Source organism: Mchenga conophoros, linkage group LG17 (genome assembly GCF_057382185.1).
Source record: "Mchenga conophoros isolate Kocher_MC1m ecotype Shallow Benthic linkage group LG17, M_conophoros_male_GT1.1, whole genome shotgun sequence".
NCBI lineage: Eukaryota > Metazoa > Chordata > Actinopteri > Cichliformes > Cichlidae > Mchenga > Mchenga conophoros.
In genome coordinates this window covers 31,498,579-31,518,351 of record NC_140542.1, presented here as the reverse complement: position 1 = coordinate 31,518,351, position 19,773 = coordinate 31,498,579, and the positions used below count along the sequence as shown (strand labels likewise).

The following is a 19,773-nucleotide window of genomic DNA, read 5'->3' as shown; positions in this document are numbered from 1 at the left end:
CAAGATGGGGCAAGTGCTAGTGGGAGGAAATACTCAGATGTTTGCCTTCTATGTTCATTTGTCAGCCCTCTCGGTGAAGCAGCGGTAACCTTGCGGGGGCCTGCCAGCACGAGCTGCACTGCGGTACAGCTAAAAGGGGGAGGAGTTGGGAGGTTGAGTGCCAATCAACATCAGCCCTCCCGGACAAGGATTTTAAGGTCAAAACTGCAGGGGGTACGTGCACAGCTTTTGCACATCATTCAGTTCTCAATATTCTGCCTTATGAAACAGATCAGAAATGAGAAGAAGGAGATGGTGCGTTAAATATAGAGGAGAGAGAGAGTTAAAACTCAGAGGTAAGAAAACCCTGTCAAACCATTTTTTCAGAGAAATGGTGATCTTATTCAGACTATATTTGAGAGCAAAATTCCTTTAGGGATTCACTGGGAAATCTATCAAAGCCCCACGTGATTTCAGGCGGTGGTTACATTTTTTAAAATCTAATTAACAATAACCCACAAAGCAATTAAAGCTCAGTGACAACGGTTCCGTCTACATCTACAAAACCACCCTGGACACAGCAAAGAAAAGACACATAGTGTGCTTCTGCAAGTGCATAAGATATAATGTAGCACGATATGCCAGAAGGCTGCTTTGAGGACTAATATGAATGTATTTTTCTTGTTCAGTGCTGAGGTTTTGTACACGTTCTACATATCTTAAGCAGAGACCAGATTTAAAGAGCATATCTTATGATCCAAGCTTGTTGGTAACATGTAACATAAGACAGAAAATCCATCACCTCAAAACATACTTAATAATTTAATGAGTCTACTTGTCAAATAGCAATATGCTAATTTCAGAGCTAGAAGCCCATTTTTAGGGCATGAAAATGAAGTCAGGCTGTTATCCTCCAGGGGGCAGTGGTGTACCATAAAAGCTTTAGTTACGTGGCTAAAGCTCAAACACTGTACTCAAGTTGACTTTGTCTTTTAATAAATATAAAATTCGTCATCATGTTTTAAAATGGATTAGCTCTCATATTAAATACATTTCAATACTATCGTCTCTTTTTGCTAATCACCCCTAATTCACCAGCTCTTTGAACTGTTTTGGTGACAAATACCACAATTTCCAAGCCCTGGTTTTAACAGGAGTTGAAAAAGCTAAGTAAGATCCAGATCCTTTCAACAATAGCTTCCTTGTCTGTTCACAGCTTATGCGCTTTTGAGAAATGATCTAGTTTCTTACATCTTCCTCATGACTTAGCTAATGGTGAGCAGACTCAAAAATGATGTCATAATGATGGATAATACAAGAAGCCCATGTTATTTATAGACCAGCAGAGAAATAATATATGTCTAAATAACCAACAGGAACAGGTGCCAAGAAACATGAGGTTTGTTTGCTGCTGGAGTAGAGCAGGGAAGTGGGCCACACTGACACATCTCAACTGAACATGTTTAATACACAGAGAAAGAAAGGATTTATTCACAGAGCTGCAGCAGTGGTAAACAGGCACAAGAGAGGCCAGCTTTTGCTTTACACTGAGGCTATTGTCAGGGATGTCAGCAGCCAGGGGAAACTCCTATCCACTGGCGTGAATAAACCAGAAGTTCATGCTTTACTGAAACTAGAAATTTCTTTACCCCTCAGATCTTTTAATAATGTCTGGAATAAAGTACACAGCAAGAAAGGCAGTGTTATAGTAAATGCTGAGTATGCTAGATGTTTTAGATTAGCAGCTTATTTGCTACAACCTCACTTGGCAATGAAAAGCACGAAAATGATGCAGTGTTTACTGCCCAATAAGATATAGTGAAAATTAAGCTTTAAGTCTTCAGGCTCTTTTCATACCAAGAATAGCATCGTGAGCATGCTAACACCTTCAGTTGATGGCATTAGCATGCTACATTTGCCACTATTTTTCCTTCTCACTCTTTAGCATCTCAAATTTTAGACTTAATAACAGAAACTTTCGAATTAGGTAATAGGCCTAATATTTAAGAAAATTAACTTACTCAGAAGTAAGGTAACATTTTGAGAGAAATGAAAATGTTACGTTAGCTGCCAATAGGGTTGCCAACTCCCTGAAAAATAAATAAGGGACACCTCGTGGCCAGGGCCGGGCGACCCAGTTGTCTTCACCCTTCCCAGTGTGGTGAATTTTCTAGCTCTTTTTTTGTGTGTGAAATTATTTTTTTTAACCCTTTGACTTGAATTTGATTTAAGTAGATGTGTATTCTTTGTGATATGAACACATGTGAAACAAATGATCATTTAGCCATTTATTTTTAGCTCAAAATGACAACATTAACACAGTAAAACAGGTCTCTTTCTTAAACAGAAGCCTGTCATGCTTAACTTTTGAGAATATAAGTAAATCTTTCTTTAAAAGAACTCTGTCCTGCTTAACTTAAAATAATAGAAAACAATAGAAAGAAAAATATTCTTGTAACAGTGCACATTTAGTGCATTTAGTACAATTGGCTTCAGCTGAGGTATTATTTCAGCTTTTCTAATGCTAATCAGCTGCTCCCGTTTGAAAACCCGCTTGTTCCCATGATTACGCATCTTAACTCATCATCATTATTCATCTATGTATTACTTTTATGTATTAGTCATCTATTTGTTGTAATCATCTATTCTTGCAGTTGTTTATTACACAAAATAAATTATATTATCACACTTCTGGCCACATAGCGCTGATATTCACTGCACATGCCCATATTAACTTTTTCCAGCCAGGTGTTTTCCTTTTCCCATTCTTCCCTTTCTCTGAGGGGGAACAAACATTGCTGCTCTAATGCTGGGCTCACACTGTGCGGTTTTAGGCCCATTTTGAGCCGATTTTTGAGTGATCGGACCGATTTTGGCCTTCATCGTGCGTCGTGTAGTATACGTGGGGTAACGAGAAGTGATTAACACCTCACGACCAGCTCCCGATCATCAATCGCTCGTGAGCCGCTCACACTGCTCGCGCGCAAACACGTAAACGCCGTGAAAAAGACGGAGCAGCACGGCAGTGCAGCGTGTGATCTGGACACAAGCGATGGAGGCACAACTTGTAGAACTTTGAAAAGCTCATCCGAGCCTTTTCGATGTGGCCTCACAAAATTATCACGACCACAACAACCGTGAAAATAGTTGGATCTACATCGCTGCTAAATCACAGCTGCCTGATCATGTTTTTCATTAGCAATTTAGCAAAGTTGATGGTGGTGGTGTGTCTGTGTGAGTGAGAGACAGAGAGAGAGCGACAGATTTTCTGTTATAACCTTCATGTTATGGAGGCACAGTGTGAGCACTCAGGTCGCATCAGAGCATCGGGCGGTATAGTGTGAGACCTGCATCGTGACCTACCAACTTCTAACCCCTGCGAGTCAATCGTGCAGTTTGAGCAGGAGCTGAATAACGTGACTGAAAAAAATCGCACAGTGTCTGCCCAGCTTTAGGTGTACTGTCGTCCGAGACTTGCACCGCAGTGACGGCGTTTGTTCCCCTGTTGGCCATGCTTCTTGTTGTGGTCATCTGTTGTCTTCCGGTATTTTCTCCGTAAGCGACCTTTCCTCGACCAATGAGATGAGCGGTAATCTGAATTGTCATACTCGAATTGTCATAAGTGTGCTGTCAGCTCATTGGTCACAAAGCAGGAGAGGGGCTGGGAATTATGTTTTCAAACAAAGCGTTAATTCCATAAACATTTATAGACTACTTTTGATTCTCACTGTATTACGGGACAAAGTGCGTCCCTTATTAGCTCAATACGGGACGTGTACTTTTGTTTCGAAATACGGGACGATTCCGTATTTTAAGGGACGGTTGGCAACCCTAGCTGCCAAACTGAATCACTGCTTTAAGTCTGAAGGAAGTCCTTTGTTTTTAACCTAGGCTGAAGTTGTATGAAAGCTTGTTACTGATACTGATTTTGCTTGGCGTTTGTTTTTTGGGGGGCTAATATCTAAATATTCTTATATAATAACTCAAAATTCCAAGTTGCCTATCTAAAAATGTTGATATAATAATGAGAAATTTAGAGTTGATATCTAAATTTTGACTTACTAAGTAGTCTCAAAAGTTCAACTCAGAATTCTGAGATCAGTTGAAATTTTTAGATAAGTCAAAACATGACCTTGACATGATTTAAACTGGTTTGACTTTGATCTTAAAATACAAAATGAAATCAATGTTAGCGTCTTTCGTTTGGATAGTCCTTACACCCTGGCTTAAAAGGTGTAGCAAAGGTTGTTGGGTGTAACTGCAGAATTTAGCATCAAAACAATTATCTGACATGCTACATTTGGAATGAGTGAATGCAAAGGTGTTCTAGTGATTATTTCTTCTTTATATGCACACATTGTTTATGTCTCGTTATCTCTTAGGAGTGGAGTAATAAATGGCCTAAGTGTTCGGAGTCATTGCTCTTGATCTGAAAGGAAATCTTTGTTTTAATGGCTGCTTTATTGATGTAGTTCAGGTGATTAGCAAGTATCTTCTGTAAATGCACATGTGAATTTTATAAGTTCTGTTCTGCATAATCTACCCGTTATTGACGTTTTCCACAGAAGCTGTTTTGACAAATACCAGGTAAACACAGGTGTTGCTAAACACATTAATGAACGCTCTGTGCATAAACAGATATTATTGTAATTAGTAACACCTGTGTTTGCCTGCTAATTTATGTTAAAACAGCTTCTGTGAAAAACGTCAATAACAGCTAGATGATGCAACAGAGCTTAAAAAATTCACATGTCCATGAGAAACCTGAGCTGATCTTGCTTTCAACATATAGTTTATGCTTTGACCCCTTGAGTAAACTATGAATTAAATCTATAATTGTAACCTTTATTAAGAAACCACTAAAGTTACATCGGATCTTCCGAGGCATGTCTAATCACGTTTACAGTAAAATTTAGTTTAGATCATAATTGGTCTGTTAAATTTTAAATGATACCTGACTGTTGAGCGACAGCTTATCCTGTTTCGACTGGTATAAAAGGAGTAATTCATCAAAAACTTAACTCGTGTTGGTTTTAGAGGCAGCTATTGTTAACAAGCTATGCTGGAGGCACTACCTGCTCATTAGGTGGTATAACCTGCAGCTGTGCTTAGCTTTTGAAGATCTTCATCCTGCTTGAACACATGGGCACTTGTTCTTAGGCTGAAAGGGTGTGTTGTGTGTGCACACACTTGTCTTGAGGCAGAACAGAGAGATCTTATAAAAGTGGGACAAAGACACGTCTCAGACAAAGCAGAGCTTCTCAAGTCTGTGCAGACACCAGCTCACCTGAATTGAAGCTAGGAATAAAAAAAAAAAAGTGTGATGTAGAAAATGTGGTCTTAGCTGTAAAGCTGCAGATTTACCCATCACAGTTTTTCCTGTGGGGGGAGGATAATTTATCCAGTTACTAATAAAATCAGTTTAGTTGAACTCGTCAACTAACCTAAGTATAACTGGTGCATTTGCATCATCTTCAAGGCCCAAGGTATAAAGCCCAAAGCAAAATCTACTCTAAGATATCCCTGAGTTGATTTCAAATATATGCAATCTCAAATCAATGTGGATCTTCTGCTTAACCATCTCCAGTTTGCCTAAACATTTTAAGGTATAAGATGTGGATATATATGTGGCAGTTGTGAAATTTTGGCTCCTTTTATCAAATACTTTTCAGAATGCCTTTTTTAATGGTCTGTCAACTCACCTCCAGCATCTTTTTTTTGCTGAGAAAATGTTTTAATGTGAATATTTCAAAAACTATTAAAGATAAAAGCCTGAAATTTTCACTGGCTTTTCTTAATATGAAAATGAATCAGTAGATATAGATAAAATATAACAAAAAAGGCATAACAATAACAATTTTCATGAAAATCAGAGGTGCTTGAGCAAAAAATGTTCTTAAAATGTGAGATTTTAGATGCAGAGGCCAACAGGGGGAAAAACTACATCTGTGACTTTGTTGATTCCACCAGAATGCAAGCTTTGTGCGTAAGCTTTGTTCAAATTACACAAAGAATAAAGGTGAAAGTGTGTGTATGTCAGTCTTTAAAGGTGAATGATAATAGTGAATTATGGGGACATATTGAAACTATGCAGACTCCTAATTTAAGATTTAAAAAGTCACTTTAAATCCTATGTAAATCTCATTTCCACTCCAGATACAAACCGTAACGTCCAAATAGTAGCAGACTTATTGTTACAGGACAGCCACGTATCCAAATGCATTTTTATGGAGGCAGCAGGTACGGTCACAATCATTATTACTCATTGAACATTCAGCCACTTTTACACGTGCAGTGGTATTTATATCTCGTAGAATTTTCTGCTATGCCGTGGCCCCTGTGACTGGTTTTTGGTCACTCTTGTGCTGCTTTTATTTATTTGTGTGCAAACACCTCTGCATGTGAAAAACCTGGGCCTAGTATAATCTGTCAGTTTAAACTGAGAGGATGACTGAGAACCTTCACAGACATGTCAGTTTAAACGTTTCCACTCTGAGACATAATATGAAATTTTTACCTAAGAAGAAAAGATCAGCTCACTACTCCTGTGAGGGCAGGAGGGAGAGCTGAGGACTGAGCACTTGAGGGAGCCCAACCCGATAGGAGTCAGCCAGGTAGAGAGAGACCATATTCTTTTAAGTCCTCAAACCTCAAGGTCTGCTTTCATGCACATGTCACTGCAACAAGAAGTAATTGGTGGCTGGCTGAGCCACACACAGCAGACAGGTCAACAAGGATGAAGACCAGGAAAAGGGAGGCAGTGCGAGAAGAGTGGAGCGCTTTTGAAATTCAGCAAGTGCGAGTGCTTGCTTGACTCCTAACTGATTTGGGGTCAAGGAGGTTGTGTTGTGGCTGGTACACAGAAGGCTGGTTAGAAGAAGGCATGCTGAAGAGTTTGAGAAAAAGAGTTGGATTTTGGTATGTAGGCCTGACAGCAGAGGGGTCAGGAGCTGGCTTCTTGGCCTGATTGCAAACAAAGCGCTCCCTCACAGATATAGGGAAGGACAGAAGGTCAGCGGCAGTGGTCTGATGAAGGGGATCCTGTTGGAGAAAGTAGCTGGTTGTGCCAGAAAGAAATTTCAAGAATTTGTCAGAGTGCTGAAGAGAAACGAGAACTTGTGTGTGGGTGAGTCCACTGTCCTCATGTCCCCCTCCATGCTTTTATTCTTGGACTTTACTGTAGTAGCTTTACATGATTACATTCAAAACAATCCAATTTATATTTGAGACTTGCTGCACCCCCTTTGTTTATATCCGATCTGAAACAAGCTACTTAGAAGAAATTATTGCATCAACACGTGTTTTCCTCATGGAAACAAGGTGTTTTGGGCTTAAACATCTCTATCCAGAATCTAACTCAAATCCTTTTTCTTCATAACAAATTCATGCCAGGGGATGCTCCAACTCTCTAATTAACTAAGCCCAGTTTGCGTCTAAATCAGAGCTATGACTCTATCAGTGGCACTCTGGCTGTACCCTGCATGGTGTTTGAAGATGGGCTTTAAATCTTGAAAGCATCTGTCAAATCTCGACACCACTGCCTGGAAGAAAACAAATCACAAATCACTGCTACAGCTGAAGCTCGTGTTGGGGATTAATTGCAGAGTTTGGCTCTAAATGGATATACAGACCTACAACAGTGGAGAAAATGAATGGGAAATACAGATTATGTAGGAAGAAGAGCAAAAAAAGAAAAAAACTGCTTTTCTTCCAGTTGGGACCATCAGCAGCAGAACCACAATTAAATTACACTATACTGAAGGTCATTTGTGTTTCTGCCTGATCAGCACAACAGGCAGCTGTCATGATTAACACTGTGAGACATGAATGCTTGAGTGCTCAGTAGAATTTTAAATAAGGACACATACAAAGTGTTCAAAAGAAAATGTTCTGTAAATGAAACAAGTTGCTGCATGGACAGGACAAGGGGGAAAAATAACACTTAATGCTTCAATTATTTAACATTTCAAGGAGCATGTATGTGATATAAATGCCCTTTTTGCATTATTTTAATTCTGTTGATAGGGTGCATACTGAAAGGAAAACAGAACTCATTTGGTGGTATATCTTCTACATTTGTCTACAAACCTTCAGTGAGTCCATCTGCTGTGCATTATAGCATTGCTAAAACACACATGCATTTACGTTCCAGTAGAAAGTAGTCCCCTTGAATCAATACTGTTTGTTATTTATTCCTGCTGTCTTACTCTTTGTATTTTACTCCTGCACCATCCATAATGTTGCTGTGCTTGCACAAGGACAGTAAAGGGCTATTCTATTCTATTCTATTCTATTCCATTCTTCTCAATGGCCGCTTTTTGCAACTGCAAGTTTTGCACTGAGTGAGCAGAAACAGTCTTCTAAGATGAGTCCATGCAGCCCTGCAGAGTCCTTACTTCTGCCCACCTGACTCTCACTTGGACCTTTCTCAAAGGACTCCATCGGCTGTTGTCGTGTCAACGCTCGTGAACATCTTCCGATGGCTTTCTGGCATTCGAATCATCTCAAGTCAATTGGAGCCTCAATCGGAACTGTCACCGCAAGATCTGCGTTTGGCTTCAGCGCTTTGCGTGGTTGCTGACCTGAAGTGTATTTGCTGTTGTTGTCGTTCACGTGCTGTCAGTCACTCAATCACCTTTGGCCTCAGGACATTTTATCTGAACAGCAGAGGTGGAAAGACAAAAGTATTCTACTCCAGTAGAAGCACTATTACTCCAACATTAACCTCCTAAGACCCGAACTCTTTCATGGCATGCATTTTTAATTTCTCTTTGCTATTTGAGCTGATTGGGACCTGATGAGTGTAAAAACTAAGAATTACCAGATTTTTTTATACATGATTTTTGTTTTGTGGAAAAAAGAGATCCACAAATGAAGACATTCATTTTAAATTTCTAGAGAACAGTGGCAGTATAATGTCCTCATAAGTGGAAATCAGGCTCTTGTAGAGCAAAATTTAGCATTTTGGTCAAGACAACCCAAAATGTGTTGTCTACATATGTGGACGTCAGGTCCTAAGAGGTTAAGAACAATCAGTGCTCTTATAAATGGGCTTCAGCAAACGGAAAAAGTAGTTTAATTCAACTGTACTCAAAGTATTGCCTTTTTTAAACAGGAGAAGTTGTGGGGGGAGAGCATGTGAATGTCAGATTGGTTGTTTGTGAATTTTATCAAAGGACTGGAAATTTCAGTGTAGGAACTCGGGAATACACGGCCATGCAGGACACTTGCAATACTTTGGAAGGTCATTTCAGTGCACGCAATCCCACAAAACTGGGTGTCACAAACCACACAAATGAGGCATCGACTGGATTCTGTAGAGCATCCTTCTTCTTTTTTTTTCTCCTTGCTTCGGAGAGCTGTGGCCGCGGGCTTGGTCTCAGTGCAGCAGCTAATCAGGAAAGCAGTGTCAGCTGGACTCGGCCTGTTTACAGGAAGCAGACACAAAGAGACGTTGGCAAATGTCACGCACAAATATGTGCTGAACGTGTGGCAGAGTGTGGAAATTGTGACCGTTTCACACGAGTATCAAACAAATAAGTAAGCGTCTGAGGCTCAGGCACTGCTTTGCGCTCCTCATTGCCACGTCATGCTTTGACACTCAGACGTTGACGCTGAAGTCTTCGCCCGTCTCCTGTAGGATTCTCTAAACAGCTCAGCATGTGTATGCTGCATTCACAGAGACCGGACTGAGATGTGACACTGAAGTCTTCTTTGCCCGAATGGGGACTGGCTGTATTTGGGTCTGGCAATGAGCTGCCATTGAGGATTCAGTGTGAATAAAAGTTCTCGAAAAGCAGCGTGTTCAACCAGGGGAAATGGACAAAGACCCCCACCAATCAGGTTCATCATGAGCTTGCCAGCATCTGCCTGTGGCACACGTCTGAATGCTCTCGCTGCCATCACACCGCTGGTGCCGTTTGCGTGTGCAGGGGTTTCCAGTGGTACCAGGGCTCAGTCATTTAAGTCATTTAAGCCGTCTGCTGGATGTCTACCCTGTGAATGCAATGTGTCCATCCCTGTGCAAATACACACACACACACACACACACACACACACACACACACACACACACACACACACACATGCAGGGGGAGCCCGGGAGACCCAACCCTATCCCATCCGTGCGCCTTACGGGCTTTCCTCCCCTTGCAGGTGAATATGGGATTGCGTGGACTGAAATGACCTCCCAAAGTATCGGAATCAGCATATCAGCATGGCCATGTTTTCCTGAGCTCTGACTGTATTTGCCTTCCTTTGACTAAAATCACCAACAACCAATCTGAAAGCTCAGTCCTCTTGTTAGCTGTCTGCCATGTTCTACTTCAATGTGCCCCAGTCTGCCGTAATTCCAAAGCCACGGTGACCTGTGAGGGAATACCTATTGTAACCACTGATCTCTCTCTCACACACTTACACACACTTAGACACACAGTTTGCAAAGAGAAGGCAAAGGAAACAAAAACATAACAACAAAAACAACAACAAAAAGCAAATGCAGAGAGTTGACGTTCTTCTGACAACAGTGGGAAGGCAGCGTAACGAACTCTGCCGCATTCATGACAAGTTAGACCAGAGAGTCAAACATCAGACCCAGGGGCCAGAACAGGCCCATCACAGATTCCAGTCTGGCCCACTGAAAACTGAGAAGGGATGCATAAATGTGGGACTTTTCACTGGATTTTTTTTCCGTTCCACAGCTTACAGAGCTCCTCCACAGCCACGCACAGCACACTTGAGTAAAGGAGTCATGGGTCATGAGCAACCAGAACTTTGTCTCTAATGTTGCGCCTGTAGTTTGTGCATTGTGAGCCGAAAGACTGGCGCTTGTGTTGTGTATAAAGAGGCAAATCACAACAACAGTTGCCTGAAGGTGCTTTCTGTTGTAAAGTACAGCCATACAATTATCCACAGAAAACAGAGACAGCCCCAACAGTCATATTACACCTGTCCCTAATCACCATCACCACCACCTATGAGCGAGTGCTTTGGCGACATGTGGGAAGGGAAAAACTCCCTGTTAATAGGAAGCAAGCTCCAGCAGAAACCGGCTGAGGGAGGGGGAGCATATCCCAAACTATATGCTTTGGACTGGGGAGACAGATACCCTCTCTGCCTTTACCATCGTGCCTAAAACTTGTCTTTTTTGACAAACTGGAAGCTGGCCCCACAGAAGAGGGGCCTGTAGGCTCTGCCTCCTTTCTACTTTTACATACATGTGTGACATTTGCAACATGATATTTGAGATAGTCATTCCAGATCATCTGACAATGTGGGACAGCCTCTAAACTGATTCAAATATATAAGTCAATCATTTATTTGGCAATTAAATAAAAGTATAGTTTAAATATGTGCTTTGAAATTATGTTTCTTTTTTTAATTTAATAAGTTAATTTCAGTAGTGACGTACTTCAAATCAGTTATGTTTAGAACATTAATACAATTATGGGAACGATACATTAAGGAGGTTGATTCTTCTTAAGATACTCAAACATTTTTGTTAAGCCCCCTGCACGTGCATTTTTGCACACACATAACATTCAATGTGCATGTGCAGAGTTTGAGATTTAAAAAGCTGTTTGTTTTATCAGGAGTTCTGCTTAAAAGAAGCAAAATTGTACATGATTTAAATATGGCCAAACTCCCATTCAAGTATTTGAAAGGGAAGGATGTCAAACTTGTACAGACTTCAGTGTCAAGCTGATGTGAACTTCATACTGAGGATTTTTACTGGTCATGAGAGCCGGATCTCCAAACCACAGACCAAACGACTGTTTTCAGTGGAATTGCCCACAGTGTCCAAGCCAAAAGGCTGGGAGCATTCTGCTTATTTTCTAACGCTCATTGTGCACCATAAATCTGTCACCCAGGCTAATGTATGCAATACACTTTTCCTGCTCTTGAAGGAAAAGTGTTGGCAGATAAGGTCTGAACTGTAGTTCATGCCATTGTGCACCCACCTACTTTATTTGGCGTACACAAACACAACCTTTGACCTTCACACACCTTACTTACTAGTCTTGCTGTGACTCCAGCTTCTTCCCTGAGATGACATGCAGGTTGTTGTTTTGGCACGGTGGAGATCAATTATACGTCAAAGATAAGCAAAGGCAAGACTTGCATGGGGAGCTAAACATAACAGCCGTACTGGTTTAGTGGTTTTTAATCTTGAACATTTGAGCCTCTGAAAATTGTTCCAACTAAAGCAGGAGCAGTGCACCTGGTATATCAAGGTCAGTGTTCAAGGTCAATATGTATAGGCATACATTAACCAAACCTACACAAAAAACTGTACCTTGTGCTTGTCCAATAGAATTTAATTTAATAAGTGCACTAAAACCTGGTTCTCGATCTTGATCTCTGCTCTGCAGGAAAGCCTACATTACATTTCAACGTAAGACAATCAGTTTTTTTTTTTTATCACAGGCAGGCACGCAGGCATTAAAAGCAGACTGTTTTAAGGCTTCAAGTACTGCTGGAGGGGACCAAGGATTAAAACTACATAGTTGTACTAGCACATGTTGCTCTTCAGTGTATTGTCAAATATATTTCAGTGTCATTTTATGTTATTATTTATTTTTTCTTTACTAAATGGCATTGTAGAAGGTAAAGTCACTCCACTTTTTATTTTGATTAAGGCATTTTTAGTCTGTTTTGGGCTTTACAAGCTGCTGTCATGCAAATACGGGGCTTCATGTAAACATATGCTGCAGATGTGTAACGCTAAGGGTTTGTTCAGCACTATAAACACGTGCAAAGCCTGTTATTTCCATCAGAACCCTCCGTGTAACTGCGCGGGTCTCGGTCCATTTGCGTCGCCAGTGCGGTGCAGCTTTAACCGGTCCGTCATGCCTTGCGGTGTCCTAGTTCTGTTCCGATCGTGATTTACACGTGAGGTCTCCTTCACTGATAGCAAGCCTACAAGCCCCCTTGTAGGATGTCCGATGACTGGACGGACTCGTGTTTACATCCACTCGGTTTCTAGAAGAGGCGGGGATGCGCGCACACCGTTAACTGTGATGCAGGCGCCGATCGGCACAGAATAAACAGGGATCTCCCTCAAGTGGCCCGCATACCATGACGAAGAAAGTACTGGATTTTATCCCAGAGAGATATTCGGTGGCTACAGAACAAGAGAGTTCTTAATCGTCTAAGACACAGTGAGCTGCGGCTGGAAAGAGGTATGTTGTCGTGTTTGTTGCACTGGATTGAACGCAGTGAATGCGTCAGTCACGCCAACATTTAAAAGCTGCTGTCCTTTAGACAAGCTTGTAGACTGTTATGGGCTAATAAGTTCACTGTTGGCAGTTTTGTGTTAAAGCCTGTGAGGAGGACAAACGCAGAAGAGAGACTAAAATGACCGATCAACTGCAGTTGCGTAACTTTATTTGACAGATTTATTCACGCCCTTCTCGTCCTCCCTTTCAAAGAGATCTAACCCACATCCTCGGTCAGTGTTCCTGACACAAAATACCAGATCCATGAGCCATCCAGGAAGTGAGTTAGTGGTCAGTGCGTGAGTGGGATCTGTCTGCTGAGCCCTGCAATGCAATTTATAGAGTTGGGCTGTAAGCGCGCACTCAGCAGTGGTTTTTTAATCAAGTTCCTTCAACTGAGTCATGCAGCTACAGCACACAGGAAGAAGTCCTTGAAGCACACGTGTGGCGGACGCAAGGGTAAACTGTTTGTAGTAGGAATACTTTGCTCTGAGAAGTATACTCTGCTACTAAACTGTTGTTTCCTGATATATTGGTAACGGTTAAACCTTTTGAGAAACTGTTACAGATATCTTCATTATCAGTGAATCTTGAGCCTTTTTCAGTGTGTCAGTAATTATTATTATTTTTAAAAATTCCTGTCATTATTTCTAAAAAGTAGTGCCATATTGCAACTTTTGGTATGATCAGATACAGAGTATTTATACTGATACAATACTTTTAGCCTATAAAGGCAGCTTATAGGGAAGAGTAGTGGTTCGTGATTTATAAGATCAATCATCATCAGTTTACAAAATGAATACATTTTAATGATTACTAAATGACTGTGACTTTTACTTTCCACTATACTTAGTTAGCAAAACACACCTTTCAGCTTTTCATGTATTTTGAAACAGTTTTTTCTTTTCTTTTTTGAAGACCTGCAATGTAAACAGTATAGATCCAATACCAATACCAGCATTGGTATGGATACTTTCAATATTTGGATCAATCTGCCCACATCTACTTAAAAGCTACAATTTTGTCCACGGATTCAGTTTACCATCATAAGACAAAGAGATCCTGACCAAAAAAAATCTCCCCGTTCACACAAGTTCCCATGCCAGCTAAGCACCAATATTTTTGCATTATTGATATTCATTCACACTGTGTCTGCATTTGCCTGAGATGTCAGAACCATGCTACCCAAGTGGGAAGACTCGTAACAGACTTTGCAGTGTAAATCCAGTCCAGTTTATCTTTCAGCAGACTCCCCCTCCCAGCACCTTGCGGTCAGTTAAGCTGCAGGTCTTACCGGGTTAAAGGCTTATTGTCTTCAGCAAGCTGATTAGTTTTAACTTTTGAAACTGCAAGAGGGCACTTTGGTCACTCTGCTTCAACATAGTGATTTTTTTTTTCCTGTAACAGTAAAAAATAATAACATCCAGTGATACAGCTGAAGTGTGAATGTGAGTACACTGCTTTGTTACCCATGACACCAGCAGTTGTGACAAAAACCTGCAGCTGCCTTTAAATTGTTACCCACAAAGGACTGCATGTTGCATTCGTGTGAATACCACTGCTTGCTTAATAACAGGGAACTCTTACACTGTTTATGACACAATAGATGATTGATAGTATCTGATTGCAAAGCTGTTCTCAAGCTTTTCACTCAGCTTATGCAAGCTTTTGCTGAATATGCAGCCATCTCACTGTCTTCAGCTGACAAAATTGATGTGGAGGTAATCTCCACATCAAGCCTCCTGTGCAGCATTAAGCTGCACAGGAGGCTAGAAGGTGGAGGTTTCATTTATAGATTGCAATATGCATTATCAGTTTTAGGAGGACCGCTGTGTTCTCATGGACTCTTAAAAGCATTACATTATATTAGTATATAAGTAAAGAGAAACAGGCAGGGGGAGTGGGAAATTGGTGTATAATATGAAGGCTGTGTGCCAACTTAAAAGCAGAGTCATGAGTTTATTGCTGTATTGAAGGGCCTGTGAACCTCCAGGATGTTCCATCAAGAACAGTGACATCTTGTGTGAGCACAGAGGTCGAAATGTAATTTCATTTAGGGTTTATATTTGGATTACCTGCTGACGTTAGCATTTTAGCCTTCCTGTTGTTCAAAGCGAGAAGATCTTGGGTTTGAATATGGTTGGCTGGTACATTTCTTGCATGAAGTTTGCATGTTCTACCCGTGATTGCGTGGGTTTTCTCCAACAATCCAAAGACATGCACATTAGCTTAATTGTTCATTCTAAATTGCTAAATTGGATGCAAATGTGGGTCACTGTATGACGGCTGCAGGCTTTAGTCTTTACAACTGTGGCAAGATATTAGTAGGGAAGTTTTAGGTGCCAGAGGGTTGATCATCTGAACATTAGTAACCTTCTGACGTTGAGCTTTGAATGAGCTAACTAACACAGCTAAAATCTGAGCTAAAGCTATGTGTCTGTGAGCTACTATTGTAGTCTCACAACTAGTTTGGGAGTCATTGTGGATCATTTTAGGCAGCTTACACAATTGTGAAGTAAAAACTCTCAGCAGAAGATTTCTTTTATCCAGTGATTTTTAGCAAGCTCATAGAGCCTGGACATTTTTATTAGGAGTAAGTTTTTAAATTGTATGCAGGCCATTGACCTTTTAACATAGAGGATAGAGTTTATCTGTTTGGCATGACCGCTCCAGCTAAAACTAGACAATATCCACCATAAGGCCAACTCTGAGATGTTCCAGCAAAACTCCACTACATCTCCAACAAGAACCCCCACTGCAGAGCACACCTTCATGTTTTCTCGCAGCCCACATTCAAAGGAAACAAAGAGGAAGTGACAGGAAAGCACGGACTGCTTCTTAATTGTTGCCGATTGTGTGGTCTACTTTCCCAGACCGTACCCTCCAATCACTCCGGTCAGCTGTGTAAGGTCGGGACAAAGCCTGAGCTGCGTCACCATGGTGAGGGATTGTTTGCATCCAGTCATGCTGCTGGCCATGTGGACTCACGCATGCACATTACAGCGTGCTCTTTTGTTTGTGCGCCACTTGTTGTTTTTCAGTGGATCCCCTCCAGCTTCCACAACCTCCTTGTTGCGTATAAAAACATTGGCATCGTCTGTTTTTTGAACTGCTATAAGTCTCATCTACTGAGTGCCATGTCTCCATTAGTAATTAGATTTTTGACTGACAGTCGTGTTTTTAAAAAAAAAAAAAAGATCGAGTTTTGATTTTTCAAAGCAAATGTGTCTGTTTAATCAGATGTTTGAGGGTACACACAGCAACAAGATTGGCATTGAGTCTATTAAACTGTAATTTAGCAAGAGGCTGAGATGGCACAGAGCTGACCAAGGCAGGAAATGAACTATTAACTATTAACTATTATCGAGACTGAAGAAGTCACTTGGATGAGTGACGAAACGTTTCTCCCACAAAACGCTACGTCCAGATAAACAGAATCAACTTTTGGAGATTAACTATTAGGTTTGTATATTGGATTTAAATTCCACCTTTAAGTCGGTGTGAAATGAAAAGCTTTTAGTTAACATTTCTCAGTCTGTTCCTTCAATGCTCATCCACGGCTTATTAAAGGAGCTTTTAGCTTCATTTTTGTGCTGATCCCTCTCATGAGCTGCTATCCATGTTTGAGGAAATATAAATAAGAAGCCTGGACTTCTCGCGCTGCGTCCCCTCCCTAACTCTGCCTTCCTCTGGCATCCTGAGAATGAAACTTCAGGGGAGTTAGACTGGAGTCATAACTAAGTTTAGCTCAACGGTTCACAGCCCAGACAACACAATATTTTTCATGTCTGAAACCAAATGGCTGTGGCAGAAGTTGTCTGACAGCAAGGATTTGTACTGATAGCTGCAGCCTTTCCTTCCCACATCAGTCGTTTTCAATCTTTTCAAGCATTTCCTGAGATTATGACTCGCATGAGTGTAACATCTCCTATATCGAGCATGTTCTGTCTTCGTGGTTCGATCTCCCTTCGGATCATTGTGTTGTTTATATTTGTTTATTCTGTCTCTTATGCAACGTGTTTTTCTGCTCGTTGAAGGAAAATATACATGAATGCAAACACAGCAAGCTCCAGTAATACAACTGTTTAAGATTAAAAAAAAAAACATTAGAAACTCTAACAATAAGTAGAAAGCATATTATATGTAGCATCAGAAATAGATCTAAATAAAAGCACAGTTATTTCAGTGTTTAGTCATAAAACAGGTCAAATAAATAAATTCCATGGTAGTTAAATGCTAAATCAATTTGCCAAGAATGCATAAAAAAAAGAAAGAAACCATATTTTGGATTTCTCTGAGCCAACAGTAGAAAATCGCGTGTTAATGTGATCAGCCACAACTCTAACAGTATACAGACACAGTTTTTCAGTTCAAAGGTTTTACATACTGGGACATCATTACAAATAAATAAATAAATGCAAACCCAGGACACGCTGGAGAGATTATATCTCTTGGCTGGACTGGGAATGCCTTCATGTTCCCCCGGACAAGCTGGAGGAGGTGGCTGAGAAGATGGAGGTCTGGGCTTCTGTGCTTAGGCTCTGCCCCCGCGACCCCAGCCCCGGATAAGCGGAAGAAGATGGATGAATGGAATAAATGCATGACGAGTGTGTGGAAGAACTAAGTGCACACCGTCATTCAGTAGCTTGTGGAAGCAGGTTTAGCACTAACTTGAAGTACCGGTAATTGTTTTCTGATTCACTTTATCAGTCGCTCACATCATTGTGGAGGAATTTTGCTCCACTCTTCTTTACAACAGTGACTAATGCACGAATCTCTTAAGGTCCATTTCAATAAGGCTCAGATCTGGGCATTGCAACACCTTGATTCCTTCTTAGCTATGCTGTTGTAGATTTGTTGCTGTGCTGTCGCCCAGATGGCCTCACATTAGACCCTTGAATACTTTGGCATTCATGGTCAACTCAATGACTGCAAGGTGCCCAGGTCCTGTGGCTGCAAAACACACCCAAATTATCAGCCATCATCCACCATGCTTGACCGTGGGTATGAGTTGTTAGTGTCTCGTTCTCCAAACGTGGACATCTCTTCTGTATATAGCAGCGGTCCCCAACCCCCGGGCCATGGACCGGTACCGGTCTGTGAGTCGTTTGGTACCGGGTCGGAAGAGTTGAGGCTCGGGTGTGAAATTTATGGTTTTCATGGTTCTGATCGGTTTTTAGCATAATTTTTTTTTATCGTTAACTCTCTTTCCCTAGGTCTTTTCCCGTGTGTTATGAATAAATCTTCTTTTTCTTTTTGGTACCGATACTGGTTTTATTTTGTTGTATTTATCCACGACACCTTAAAGGCCAGTCCGTGAAAATATTGTTGGACATAAACCGGTCAGTGGCGCAAAAAAGGTTGGGGACCGCTGGTCTACAGGATATTGTTCCAGAAGTCTTGTGGTTTGTTTAGATGCCACTTTGTAAACCTAAGCCATGCTACCATGTTCTTTTTAGAGAGAAGAGTCTTTCTCTTCCAAACAAGTCATCCGTGTTGAGTCCTTTTTCTAATTTTGACTGTCATGAACGTAAACATTTAACATGTTAACTGAGGAATCTGAGATGTAGCTCTTAGCCTTCACCGTTAGGGGTGATTTGGTGGGATATCAATTCTGGGAAAGATAGGCAGTTGTCTTGAATATTTTCTGCTTGTGAATAATCTTTCTCACTGTGGAATGATGGACTTAATTTTGGGGGGAAATGGCCTTATAACCTTTCCCAGACTGAGCAACAATCACTTCTGAGAGATCACAGCTGATGCCTTTCCTCCTTGGCTTTGTGTTAACGCACACCTGAATGCTCCAGGCCTGTAAACTGCCAAAACTCCTGCTTTGATAGAGGTGCTCATACTTGTTGATGACTCCTTAATCAAGCACATTTGATTACCAACTCCTGGCTGTTACTTATCCTTTTAATTCCTATTGAAACGGTAAGAGTGTACTTACTGTTTCACACACTGCTACTGCATTTTAGCTTAGTTTGTGTTAAACAATGACACAGTGTAATGTCACATCTGGAGTTCATCTGAGGTTTTATTTATCTGATTTCAAAACCTGCTCTGGTCCAGGCTGTTGTTATTAAGAATATCCTGCACCTGCACTTCCTTTTCTAGAAACTATGACTGTGCGGACTTGTGGCTCACTGAACACATCTAAATATGGAAGTATACATTTACAATGAAGCCGAATCAAAATAGAAACCAGTGTCGCCGCATACTAATTAGTTTATACCCGCCTGTATGATTTATTAATTCACACGCTGGCAGCGGGATCATCAAAGTAAATGTGATTTAGATTAAAGTCATAACCAGGGAGGAAAGGGAAATTGCATGATGCAAATTCAGAGCAGTAATAGCAATAGCTGTAAAAAAAGGAGAGCGCGAGAGAGAGAAAGTGATCGGTGTGGCTGAGGTAAGTCTCTGGAGGAATTGGTGGAACTTATCAGCAAGGAGGAAAAGAAAATCAAAGCTACTTTGCACAAGGTGACGGGCTTCACAGGCCATGTTGTTGGAGCAGTTGAGCAGAGAATTCAATTAGTTATTGACTCTGTCGACAGTTTGTTGTTCTGACCTTCAG

General features: G+C 41.0%; 1 protein-coding gene across 2 annotated transcripts in view; it reads left to right on the top strand.

Annotated features, from left to right (window-relative positions):
- The first annotated feature begins 233 nt into the window (after positions 1-233).
- Positions 234-19,773, top strand: part of rassf8b (Ras association domain family member 8b) — a 37,571-nt gene continuing 18,031 nt past the window's right edge. The window contains exon 1 of one of the 2 annotated variants that reach the window (XM_085252299.1): positions 234-335. The gene's annotated coding sequence lies outside the window, so the exon portion shown is untranslated. Of the gene's footprint in view, positions 336-12,378; positions 13,161-19,773 lie in introns of those variants that run through there. The other variant, XM_085252298.1, reaches the window with a different exon arrangement.